We start from the raw sequence: 14,021 nt of genomic DNA on the forward strand, positions 1-14,021 counted from the left end.
ATTTTAGGTGGTTTTCAACTGTTTTCAGCTGTTTTTGGGACGAGTCAAATTTTGACATTTTTGCCTTACTATAGCCTTGCATTTTGGGTCAGTTTGTTGACATGCTATATTATGGTGTTTTTGGCCGGTTTTGCATTTTTCTATGCAATGGCGTGTAATGGCATGCTATTTGAGCTGGTTTTCAACTGTTTTCAGCTGTTTTTGGGACGGGTCAAATTTTGACATTTTTGCCTTACTATAGCCTTGCATTTTGGGTCACTTTTTTGACATGCTATATTATGGTGTTTTTGGCCGTTTTTGCATCTTTCTATGCAATGGCGTGTAATGGCATGCTATTTGAAGTGGTTTTCAACTGTTTTCTGCTGTTTTTGCGACGGGTCAAATTTTGACTTGTTGCCTTACTATAGCCTTGCATTTTGGGTCAGGTTTTTGACATGCTATATTATGGTGTTTTGGGCCGTTTTTGCATCTTTCTATGCAATGGCATGTAATGGTATGCTATTTTAGGTGGTTTTCAACTGTTTTCAGCTGTTTTTGGGACGGGTCAAATTTTGGTATTTTTGCCTTACTATAGCCTTGCATTTTGGGTCAGGTTTTTGACATGCTATATTATGGTGTTTTTGGCCGTTTTTGCATTTTTCTATGCAATGGCGTGTAATGGCATGCTATTTGAGCTGGTTTTCAACTGTTTTCAGCTGTTTTTGGGACGGGTCAAATTTTGACATTTTTGCCTTACTATAGCCTTGCATTTTAGGTCAGTTTTTTGACATGTTATATTATGGTGTTTTTGGCCGTTTTTGCATCTTTCTATGCAATGGCGTGTAATGGTATGCTATTTGAGCTGGTTTTCAACTGTTTTCGGCTGGTTTTGCGACGGGTCAAATTTTGACATTTTTGCCTTACTATAGCCTTGCATTTTGGGTCAGTTTTTTGACATGCTATATTATGGTGTTTTTGGCCCTTTTTGCATCTTTCTATGCAATGGGGTGTAATGGCATGCTATTTTAGCTGGTTTTCAACTGTTTTCAACTGTTTTTGGGACGGGTCAAATTTTGGTATTTTTGCCTTACTATAGCCTTGCATTTTGGGTCAGTTTTTTGACATGCTATATTATGGTGTTTTTGGCTGTTTATGCAACTTTCTATGCTATGGCATTTCTTGGCACCCCATTTTAGCTGGTTTTCAACTGTTTTCAGCTGTTTTTGGGACGGGTCAAATTTTGACATTTTTGCCTTACTATAGCCTTGCATTTTGGGTCACTTTTTCGACATGCTATATTATGGTGTTTTTGGCCGTTTTTGCAACTTTCTATACTATGGAATGTCTTGTGTCCCTATTTTAGCTGGTTTTCAACTGTTTTCAGCTGTTTTTGGGACGGGTCAAATTTTGGTATTTTTGCCTTACTATAGCCTTGCATTTTGGGTCAGGTTTTTGACATGCTATATTATGGTGTTTTAATGCTTTTGCATCTTTCTATGCAATTGGCATGTAATGGTATGCTATTTTAGGTGGTTTTCAACTGTTTTCAGCTGTTTTTGGGACGAGTCAAATTTTGACATTTTTGCCTTACTATAGCCTTGCATTTTGGGTCAGTTTGTTGACATGCTATATTATGGTGTTTTTGGCCGTTTTTGCATTTTTCTATGCAATGGCGTGTAATGGCATGCTATTTGAGCTGGTTTTCAACTGTTTTCAGCTGTTTTTGGGACGGGTCAAATTTTGACATTTTTGCCTTACTATAGCCTTGCATTTTGGGTCAGTTTTTTGACATGCTATATTATGGTGTTTTTGGCTGTTTATGCAACTTTCTTTGCAATCGCGTGTAATGGCATGCTATTTGAGCTGGTTTTCAACTGTTTTCGACTGTTTTTGGGACGGGTCTAATTTTGACTTGTTGCCTTACTATAGCCTTGCATTTTGGGTCAGGTTTTTGACATGCTATATTATGGTGTTTTTGGCCGTTTTTGCATTTTTCTATGCAATGGCATGTAATGGTATGCTATTTTAGGTGGTTTTCAACTGTTTTTAGCTGTTTTTGGGACGGGTCAAATTTTGGTATTTTTGCCTTACTATAGCCTTGCATTTTGGGTCAGTTTGTTGACATGCTATATTATGGTGTTTTTGGCCGTTTTTGCATCTTTCTATGCAATGGCGTGTAATGGCATGCTATTTTAGCTGGTTTTCAACTGTTTTCAGCTGTTTTTGGGACGGGTCATATTTTGACATTTTTGCCTTACTATAGCCTTGCATTTTGGGTCAGTTTTTTGACATGCTATATTATGGTGTTTTTGGCCGTTTATGCAACTTTCTATGCTATGGCATTTCTTGGCACCCCATTTTAGCTGGTTTTCAACTGTTTTCAGCTGTTTTTGGGATGGGTCAAATTTTGACATTTTTGCCTTACTATAGCCTTGCATTTTGGGTCACTTTTTCGAATGCTATATTTATGGTGTTTTTGGCCGTTTTTGCAACTTTCTATACTATGGAATGTCTTGTGTCCCTATTTTAGCTGGTTTTCAACAGTTTTCAGCTGTTTTTGGGACGGGTCAAATTTTGGTATTTTTGCCTTACTATAGCCTTGCATTTTGGGTCAGGTTTTTGACATGCTATATTATGGTGTTTTAATGCTTTTTTGCATCTTTCTATGCAATGGCATGTAATGGTATGCTATTTTAGGTGGTTTTCAACTGTTTTCAGCTGTTTTTGGGACGAGTCAAATTTTGACATTTTTGCCTTACTATAGCCTTGCATTTTGGGTCAGTTTGTTGACATGCTATATTATGGTGTTTTTGGCCGTTTTTGCATTTTTCTATGCAATGGCGTGTAATGGCATGCTATTTGAGCTGGTTTTCAACTGTTTTCAGCTGTTTTTGGGACGGGTCAAATTTTGACATTTTTGCCTTACTATAGCCTTGCATTTTAGGTCAGTTTTTTGACATGTTATATTATGGTGTTTTTGGCCGTTTTTGCATATTTCTATGCAATGGCGTGTAATGGCATGCTATTTGAGCTGGTTTTCAACTGTTTTCAGCTGTTTTTGGGACGGGTCAAATTTTGACATTTTTGCCTTACTATAGCCTTGCATTTTAGGTCAGTTTTTTGACATGCTATATTATGGTGTTTTTGGCCGGTTTTGCATCTTTCTATGCAATGGTGTGTAATGGCATGCTATTTGAGGTGGTTTTCAACTGTTTTCTGCTGTTTTTGCGACGGGTCAAATTTTGACTTGTTGCCTTACTATAGCCTTGCATTTTGGGTCAGGTTTTTGACATGCTCTATTATGGTGTTTTAATGCTTTTTGCATCTTTCTATGCAATGGCGTGTAATGGCATGCTATTTTAGCTGGTTTTCAACTGTTTTCGACTGTTTTTGGGACGGGTCAAATTTTGACATTTTTGCCTTACTATAGCCTTGCATTTTGGGTCAGTTTTTTGACATGCTATATTATGGTGTTTTTGGCTGTTTATGCAACTTTCTATGCTATGGCATTTCTTGGCACCCCATTTTAGCTGGTTTTCAACTGTTTTCAGCTGTTTTTGGGACGGGTCAAATTTTGACATTTTTGCCTTATTATAGCCTTGCATTTTGGGTCACTTTTTCGACATGCTATATTATGGTGTTTTTGGCCGTTTTTGCAACTTTCTATACTATGGAATGTCTTGTGTCCCTATTTTAGCTGGTTTTCAACTGTTTTCAGCTGTTTTTGGGACGGGTCAAATTTTGGTATTTTTGCCTTACTATAGCCTTGCATTTTGGGTCAGGTTTTTGACGTGCTATGTTATGGTGTTTTAATGCTTTTTGCATCTTTCTATGCAATGGCATGTAATGGTATGCTATTTTAGGTGGTTTTCAACTGTTTTCAGCTGTTTTTGGGACGAGTCAAATTTTGACATTTTTGCCTTACTATAGCCTTGCATTTTGGGTCAGTTTGTTGACATGCTATATTATGGTGTTTTTGGCCGTTTTTGCATTTTTCTATGCAATGGCGTGTAATGGCATGCTATTTGAGCTGGTTTTCAACTGTTTTCAGCTGTTTTTGGGACGGGTCAAATTTTGACATTTTTGCCTTACTATAGCCTTGCATTTTGGGTCACTTTTTTGACATGCTATATTATGGTGTTTTTGGCCGGTTTTGCATCTTTCTATGCAATGGTGTGTAATGGCATGCTATTTGAGGTGGTTTTCAACTGTTTTCTGCTGTTTTTGCGACGGGTCAAATTTTGACTTGTTGCCTTACTATAGCCTTGCATTTTGGGTCAGGTTTTTGACATGCTATATTATGGTGTTTTGGGCCGTTTTTGCATCTTTCTATGCAATGGCATGTAATGGTATGCTATTTTAGGTGGTTTTCAACTGTTTTCAGCTGTTTTTGGGACGGGTCAAATTTTGGTATTTTTGCCTTACTATAGCCTTGCATTTTGGGTCAGTTTTTTGACATGCTATATTATGTTGTTTTTGGCAGTTTTTGCAACTTCCTATGCTATGGCATTTCTTAGCACCCCATTTTAGCTGGTTTTCAACTGTTTTCAGCTGTTTTTGGGACGGGTCAAATTTTGACATTTTTGCCTTACTATAGCCTTGCATTTTGGGTCACTTTTTCGACATGCTATATTATGGTGTTTTTGGCCGTTTTTGCAACTTTCTATACTATGGAATGTCTTGTGTCCCTATTTTAGCTGGTTTTCAACTGTTTTCAGCTGTTTTTGGGACGGGTCAAATTTTGACATTTTTGCCTTACTATAGCCTTGCATTTTGGGTCAGTTTTTTGACATGCTATATTATGGTGTTTTTGGCCGTTTTTGCATCTTTCTATGCAATGGCGTGTAATGGTATGCTATTTGAGCTGGTTTTCAACTGTTTTCGGCTGGTTTTGCGACGGGTCAAATTTTGACATTTTTGCCTTACTATAGCCTTGCATTTTGGGTCAGTTTTTTCACATGCTATATTATGGTGTTTTTGGCCCTTTTTGCATCTTTCTATGCAATGGCGTGTAATGGTATGCTATTTTAGCTGGTTTTCAACTGTTTTCAACTGTTTTTGGGACGGGTCAAATTTTGACATTTTTGCCTTACTATAGCCTTGCATTTTGGGTCAGTTTTTTGACATGCTATATTATGGTGTTTTTGGCTGTTTATGCAACTTTCTATGCTATGGCATTTCTTGGCACCCCATTTTAGCTGGTTTTCAACTGTTTTCAGCTGTTTTTGGGACGGGTCAAATTTTGACATTTTTGCCTTACTATAGCCTTGCATTTTGGGTCACTTTTTCGACATGCTATATTATGGTGTTTTTGGCCGTTTTTGCAACTTTCTATACTATGGAATGTCTTGTGTCCCTATTTTAGCTGGTTTTCAACTGTTTTCAGCTGTTTTTGGGACGGGTCAAATTTTGGTATTTTTGCCTTACTATAGCCTTGCATTTTGGGTCAGGTTTTTGACATGCTATATTATGGTGTTTTAATGCTTTTTGCATCTTTCTATGCAATGGCATGTAATGGTATGCTATTTTAGGTGGTTTTAAACTGTTTTCAGCTGTTTTTGGGACGGGTCAAATTTTGACATTTTTGCCTTACTATAGCCTTGCATTTTGGGTCAGTTTTTTGACATGCTATATTATGGTGTTTTTGGCTGTTTATGCAACTTTCTATGCTATGGCATTTCTTGGCACCCCATTTTAGGTGGTTTTCAACTGTTTTCAGCTGTTTTTGGGACGGGTCAAATTTTGACATTTTTGCCTTACTATAGCCTTGCATTTTGGGTCAGTTTTTTGACATGCTATATTATGGTGTTTTTGGCCGTTTTTGCATTTTTCTATGCAATGGCGTGTAATGGCATGCTATTTGAGCTGGTTTTCAACTGTTTTCAGCTGTTTTTGGGACGGGTCAAATTTTGACATTTTTGCCTTACTATAGCCTTGCATTTTGGGTCAGTTTTTTGACATGCTATATTATGGTGTTTTTGGCCGGTTTTGCATCTTTCTATGCAGTGGTGTGTAATGGCATGCTATTTGAGGTGGTTTTCAACTGTTTTCTGCTGTTTTTGCGACGGGTCAAATTTTGACTTGTTGCCTTACTATAGCCTTGCATTTTGGGTCAGGTTTTTGACATGCTATATTATGGTGTTTTGGGCCGTTTTTGCATCTTTCTATGCAATGGCATGTAATGGTATGCTATTTTAGGTGGTTTTCAACTGTTTTCAGCTGTTTTTGGGACGGGTCAAATTTTGGTATTTTTGCCTTACTATAGCCTTGCATTTTGGGTCAGTTTTTTGACATGCTATATTATGTTGTTTTTGGCAGTTTTTGCAACTTCCTATGCTATGGAATGTCTTGTGTCCCTATTTTAGCTGGTTTTCAACTGTTTTCAGCTGTTTTTGGGACGGGTCAAATTTTGGTATTTTTTGCCTTACTATAGCCTTGCATTGTGGGTCTGTTTTTTGACATGCTATATTATGGTGTTTTTGGCCGTTTTTGCATCTTTCTATGCAATGGCGTGTAATGGCATGCTATTTTAGCTGGTTTTCAACTGTTTTTGGCTGTTTTTGCGACGGGTCAAATTTTGACATTTTTGCCTTACTATAGCCTTGCATTTTGGGTCAGTTTTTTGACATGCTATATTATGGTATTTTTGGCCGTTTTTGCATCTTTCTATGCAATGGCGTGTAATGCCATGCTATTTGAGGTGGTTTTCAACTGTTTTCAGCTGTTTTTGCAACGGGTCAAATTTTGACATTTTTTGCCTTACTATAGCCTTGCATTTTGGGTCAGTTTTTTTACATACTATATTATGGTGTTTTTGACCGTTTTTGCAACTTTCTATACTATGGAATGTCTTGTGTCCCTATTTTAGCTGGTTTTCAACTGTTTTCAGCTGTTTTTGGGACGAGTCAAATTTTGGTATTTTTGCCTTACTATAGCCTTGCATTTTGGGTCACATTTTCGACATGCTATATTATGGTGTTTTTGGCCGGTTTTGCAACTTTCTATGCTATGGCATTTCTTGGCACCCCATTTTAGCTGGTTTTCAACTGTTTTCAGCTGTTTTTAGGACGGGTCAAATTTTGGTATTTTTTGCCTTACCATAGCCTTGCATTTTGGGTCACTTTTTCAACATTCTATATTATTGTGTTTTTCGCCGTTTTTGCAACTTTCTATGCAATTTCGTGCCTTGGTCCACTAGTTTAGATGGTTTTCAACTGTTTTCAGCTGTTTTTGGGACAGGTCAGATTTTGATATTTTTGCCTTACTATAGCCTTGCATTTTGGGTCATTTTTTCCACATGCCATATAATGGTGTTTTAATGCTTTTGCATCTTTCTATGCAATGGCGTGTAATGGCATGCTATTTGAGGTGGTTTTCAACTATTTTCAGCTTTTTTTGGGACGGGTCAAATTTTGACATTTTTGCCTTACTATAGCCTTGCATTTTGGGTCAGTTTTTTGACATGCTATATTATGGTGTTTTTGGCCGTTTTTGCATCTTTCTATGCAATGGCGTGTAATGGTATGCTATTTGAGCTGGTTTTCAACTGTTTTCGGCTGGTTTTGCGACGGGTCAAATTTTGACATTTTTGCCTTACTATAGCCTTGCATTTTGGGTCAGTTTTTTGACATGCTATATTATGGTGTTTTTGGCCCTTTTTGCATCTTTCTATGCAATGGCGTGTAATGGCATGCTATTTTAGCTGGTTTTCAACTGTTTTCAACTGTTTTTGGGACGGGCCAAATTTTGACATTTTGCCTTTACTATAGCCTTGCATTTTGGGTCAGTTTTTGTACATGCTATATTATGGTGTTTTTGGCTGTTTATGCAACTTTCTATGCTATGGCATTTCTTGGCACCCCATTTTAGCTGGTTTTCAACTGTTTTCAGCTGTTTTTGGGACGGGTCAAATTTTGACATTTTTGCCTTACTATAGCCTTGCATTTTGGGTCACTTTTTCGACATGCTATATTATGGTGTTTTTGGCCGTTTTTGCAACTTTCTATACTATGGAATGTCTTGTGTCCCTATTTTAGCTGGTTTTCAACTGTTTTCAGCTGTTTTTGGGACGGGTCAAATTTTGGTATTTTTGCCTTACTATAGCCTTGCATTTTGGGTCAGGTTTTTGACATGCTATATTATGGTGTTTTGGGCCGTTTTTGCATCTTTCTATGCAATGGCATGTAATGGTATGCTATTTTAGGTGGTTTTAAACTGTTTTCAGCTGTTTTTGGGACGGGTCAAATTTTGACATTTTTGCCTTACTATAGCCTTGCATTTTGGGTCAGTTTTTTGACATGCTATATTATGGTGTTTTTGGCTGTTTATGCAACTTTCTATGCTATGGCATTTCTTGGCACCCCATTTTAGGTGGTTTTCAACTGTTTTCAGCTGTTTTTGGGACGGGTCAAATTTTGACATTTTTGCCTTACTATAGCCTTGCATTTTGGGTCAGTTTTTTGACATGCTATATTATGGTGTTTTTGGCCGTTTTTGCATTTTTCTATGCAATGGCGTGTAATGGCATGCTATTTGAGCTGGTTTTCAACTGTTTTCAGCTGTTTTTGGGACGGGTCAAATTTTGACATTTTTGCCTTACTATAGCCTTGCATTTTGGGTCAGTTTTTTGACATGCTATATTATGGTATTTTTGGCCGTTTTTGCATCTTTCTATGCAATGGCGTGTAATGCCATGCTATTTGAGGTGGTTTTCAACTGTTTTCAGCTGTTTTTGCAACGGGTCAAATTTTGACATTTTTTGCCTTACTATAGCCTTGCATTTTGGGTCAGTTTTTTTACATACTATATTATGGTGTTTTTGACCGTTTTTGCATATTTCTATGCAATGGCATGTAATGGTATGCTATTTTAGGTGGTTTTAAACTGTTTTTAGCTGTGTTTGGGACGGGTCAAATTTTGGTATTTTTGCCTTACTATAGCCTTGCATTTTGGGTCACATTTTCGACATGCTATATTATGGTGTTTTTGGCCGTTTTTGCAATTTTCTATGCTATGGCATTTCTTGGCACCCCATTTTAGCTGGTTTTCAACTGTTTTCAGCTGTTTTTAGGACGGGTCAAATTTTGGTATTTTTTGCCTTACCATAGCCTTGCATTTTGGGTCACTTTTTCAACATTCTATATTATTGTGTTTTTCGCCGTTTTTGCAACTTTCTATGCAATTTCGTGCCTTGGTCCACTAGTTTAGATGGTTTTCAACTGTTTTCAGCTGTTTTTGGGACAGGTCAGATTTTGATATTTTTGCCTTACTATAGCCTTGCATTTTGGGTCATTTTTTCCACATGCCATATAATGGTGTTTTAAATGCGTTTTGCATCTTTCTATGCAATGGCGTGTAATGGCATGCTATTTGAGGTGGTTTTCAACTATTTTCAGCTTTTTTTGGGACGGGTCAAATTTTGACATTTTTGCCTTACTATAGCCTTGCATTTTGGGTCACTTTTTCGACATGCTATATTATGGTATTTTTGGCCGATTTTGCAACTTTCTATACTAAGGAATGTCTTGTGTCCCTATTTTAGCTGGTTTTCAACTGTTTTCAGCTGTTTTTGGGACGGGTCAAATTTTGGTATTTTTGCCTTACTATAGCCTTGCATTCTGGGTCACTTTTTTGACATGCTATATTATGGTGTTTTTGGCCGTTTTTTCAACTTTCTATACTATGGAATGTCTTGTGTCCCTATTTTAGCTGGTTTTCAACTGTTTTCAGCTGTTTTTGGGACGGATCAAATTTTGGTATTTTTTGTCTTACTATAGCCTTGCATTGTGGGTCTGTTTTTTGACATGCTATATTATGGTGTTTTTGGTCGTTTTTGCAACTTTCTATGCAATGGCGTGTAATTGTATGCTATTTTAGCTGGTTTTCAACTGTTTTCAGCTGTTTTTGGGACGGGTCAAATTTTGACATTTTTGCCTTACTATAGCCTTGCATTTTGGGTCAGTTTTTTGACATGCTATATTATGGTGTCTTTGGCTGTTTATGCAACTTTCTATGCTATGGCATTTCTTGGCACCCCATTTTAGGTGGTTTTCAACTGTTTTCAGCTGTTTTTGGGACGGGTCAAATTTTGACATTTTTGCCTTACTATAGCCTTGCATTTTGGGTCACTTTTTCGACATGCTATATTATGGTGTTTTTGGCCGTTTTTGCATCTTTCTATGCAATGGCGTGTAATGGCATGCAATTTGAGCTGGTTTTCAACTGTTTTCAGCCGTTTTTGGGACGGGTCAAATTTTGACATTTTTGCCTTGCATTTTGGGTCACTTTTTCGACATGCTATATTATGGTGTTTTTGGCCGTTTTTGCAACTTTCTATACTATGGAATGTCTTGTGTCCCTATTTTAGCTGGTTTTCAACTGTTTTCAGCTGTTTTTGGGACGAGTCAAATTTTGGTATTTTTGCCTTACTATAGCCTTGCATTTTGGGTCACATTTTCGACATGCTATATTATGGTGTTTTTGGCCGGTTTTGCAACTTTCTATGCTATGGCATTTCTTGGCACCCCATTTTAGCTGGTTTTCAACTGTTTTCAGCTGTTTTTAGGACGGGTCAAATTTTGGTATTTTTTGCCTTACCATAGCCTTGCATTTTGGGTCACTTTTTCAACATTCTATATTATTGTGTTTTTTGCCGTTTTTGCAACTTTCTATGCAATTTCCTGCCTTGGTCCACTAGTTTAGATGGTTTTCAACTGTTTTCAGCTGTTTTTGGGACAGGTCAGATTTTGATATTTTTGCCTTACTATAGCCTTGCATTTTGGGTCATTTTTTCCACATGCCATATAATGGTGTTTTGGGCCGTTTTTGCATCTTTCTATACAATGGCGTGTAATGGCATGCTATTTGAGGTGGTTTTCAACTATTTTCAGCTTTTTTTGGGATGGGTCGAATTTGACATTTTTGCCTTACTATAGGCTTGCATTTTGGGTCATTTTTCGATATGCTATGTCATGGTGGTTTTGGCCATTTTAAAACCTTTCTATGGTATGGCATGTCTTGGCACGCTATTTGATGTGGTTTTCAACTGTTTTCACCTGTTTTTGGGACGGGTCAAATTTTGACATTCTTGACTTACTATAGCCTTGCGTTTTGGTTCATTTTTTCGACATGCTATCATACGTTGTTTTTAGCCTATTTGTAATTTTCTATGCAATGGCGTGTCTTGGTACCTTATTTAAGGTGGTTTTCAACTGTTTTCAGCTTTTCTTTTGTACAGGTCAAATTTTGACATTTTTGCATGTCGGGTCATTTTTTTGACATGCTACATTATGTTGTTTTCGACAAATTTGCAACTTTCCTATGGAGTTTTTGGCCATTTTTTGCAACATTCTGTGCTATGTTGTGTGTCAGCATGCCATTCTATGGTGTTCTGAGGTGTTTTCAGCCATTTTTGGGGCTTGTCATAGTTTGACATTTGTGCCATACTACAGCCTTGTCTTTTTGGTCATTTTTTCAACATGTATTATTATTCAAGTTTTTTTTTTTCATTTTTGCAACAATCTATGCTATGGCCTTCCTCAGCACGCTATTTAATGCTGTTTTGAGGTGTTTTCAGCTGTTTTTGGGACATGTCATATTTTGCATTTTTATCCACCCTATAGCTTTGCCTTTCAGCCATTTTTTCAACATGCTATGTCATGGTGTTTTTGGTTGTTTTTGCGTTATACTATGCTATGGCATGTCTCGGCATGCTATGTTATGCTGCTTTGAGGTGTTTTTAGCTGTTTGTGGAGCATGTAACATTTTGACAATATCCCAAAAACAGCTGTATGACCAAAAATTTTCAATGACCCAAAAGACAAGCCTATAGTATGGGTAAAAATGTCAAAATATGTCATTTACAAAAAAACAGCTGAAAACACCTCAAAACAGCAAAAAAATAGCGTGCCAAGACATGTCATAACATTCTATGCCATTGCGTGTCTAGGCATGCTATTTCATGCGGTTTTATGTAGTTTTCAGCTGTTATTTGGCCATGTCATAATTTGACTTTTTTTCGCTATACTATACTGTCTTTTTCTGTCTTTTTTTCCGACATGGTACTGTATGTCGTTTTCGGTCGTTTTCCCAACATACTATACTATCATGTTTTTAAACCATGATGGACCATTTGGACAACATCCTTTACTTTAATGTTTTTATCCCATTTTGGACGACATACTATACTATGGCGTTTTTATGCTCTTTTAGATAACATACCACACAATGACTTCTACACAGTATTCTTTTGAGGACATACTACACTATAACATTTTTTTGGTGTACAATATTCTGATATTTCTTTTGCATAGTTTCATATGGTATGTTTTTGGCATACTTCCTCAAAACATTTCAAGACATACTGTACCCTTCTTTGACTTTGAATGTCACTTTTCATGACATATCATACTGTCAGAGGGTAGAGGATAGATTTGTTTAAAAACTGAAATTCCAATTTGTCCTTGATCCTGCTACAACTTTAGAGTTGAAACATGAGTTGCTTAAAATCATCAGTTTCTATAATAAATTCCATACAATGGCGGGTGGCATCATACAATTCCTGCATAGCATTTTTTGAATTTGCATCAGAGTCTTGTGTCCTTTCAGCTCTGAACAATGTCTGCCCTTCCAGTGCAATAGCTCAATCCAGGATATTCGGGGTTAACCATGTCTCGGTGATGATGTGTGCAGAGCAGTTTCTGATTTCCCATTGCTGAGTGAGCCTCAATCGCATTTCATCCACTTTGTAAAACACTCTGCAAGTGGATACTGTCAGGTTGCAGGAGAACAGTGTGTTGAATGCTGAGCTGAAGTAAACAAACAGCATCCTGATGTAGCTGTTCTTTTTCTCCAGGTGAGTGAAGACTGAGTGAAGAGCAGTAGATATGGCGTCCTCTGTGGATCTGTTGCTTCTGATAGCATATTGGTGAGGGTCCAGGCTGGCAGGGATGATGTCTTTGATGTGGTAGAGAACCAGTTTCTTGAGGCACTTCATCAGGATGGGGTTAAGAGCCACAGGGCGGTAGTCAGTAAGATTAGACAAACTAGGACCTTTTAGGTACAGGAACGATAATGGTTGTCTTGAGGCAGGAGGAAACAGTCTCTTGTGAGCATGAGATGTTAAAAATGAGTTTTTAACTGTCAGCACAAGTTTTTAGTACGCGACCAGGAATATTTTATCCAGCGGATTTGTTAATATTCACTCTCAGCAGGAGTTTTCTCACATCTGCTGTGGTCACTGAGTGGCCAGTCCTCTGGAGGCGGAGTAGACTTCACAGCTGAGTCTTTACTGAGGAGATCAAAGTGAGCATAAAATCTGTTCAGCTCGTTCGACAGCGTGGCCTCACATATGATAGAAGGTAAAAGGAAGGTAGAAAACCAAGCGAAATTTCTTTTGTCTTTGATCCTGCTGCATCTTTGGGGTTGAAGGATGAGTTGATTAAAATCAGCAGCTACTATGAAGATTCCATCCAGGTCATTGGCAATGTTGCTGCTGGTGGTATCACTCAATTCCTGACGTGCATTTTTAGAATTTGCATTAGAGTCCTGTGTCCAAATGGCTCCCACAAAGTAAGTCCATCCAGTGCAACAGCTTGATCCGGGATGCCAGGGGTTTAACCATGTCTATGTGATGATGTGCACAGAGCAGTCTCTGATCTCTTGTTGCGGAGTGAGCCTTAATCGCAACTCATCCACTCCACTCTCCTGCCACTGGACATAAGCCAGACGAAGGCTTAGTAGAGGAATAGCTCCCATCCAAGTCAGGTCAGCCTTGCCCTGATGCTGGCTCTCCCTCTCTTTGTCTGGCGCTTTCAGTTTCATTTCTCCCCTCCGGTCTGACTTGCCACTCGGCCAATGCCACCGGTGGGGATCCCCACACAACTTTTCCAAATGTTGATAAGTGCATATCTATAATAGAAACGTTGTACTTCAGCAGAAGGGGTCACTGTGTCAAAAAAAAAATAGAAAATATAGCAAAAAAGTCTCAAGCTGCTGCATCTACATGCACTGCCATCATCATTGCAAAAAAATGCTATGGCGGC

This window comes from Plectropomus leopardus, chromosome 5 (assembly GCF_026936395.1).
Source record: "Plectropomus leopardus strain MGB_pleo_1.0 chromosome 5, ASM2693639v1, whole genome shotgun sequence".
In the NCBI taxonomy this organism is placed as follows: Eukaryota; Metazoa; Chordata; class Actinopteri; order Perciformes; family Serranidae; genus Plectropomus; species Plectropomus leopardus.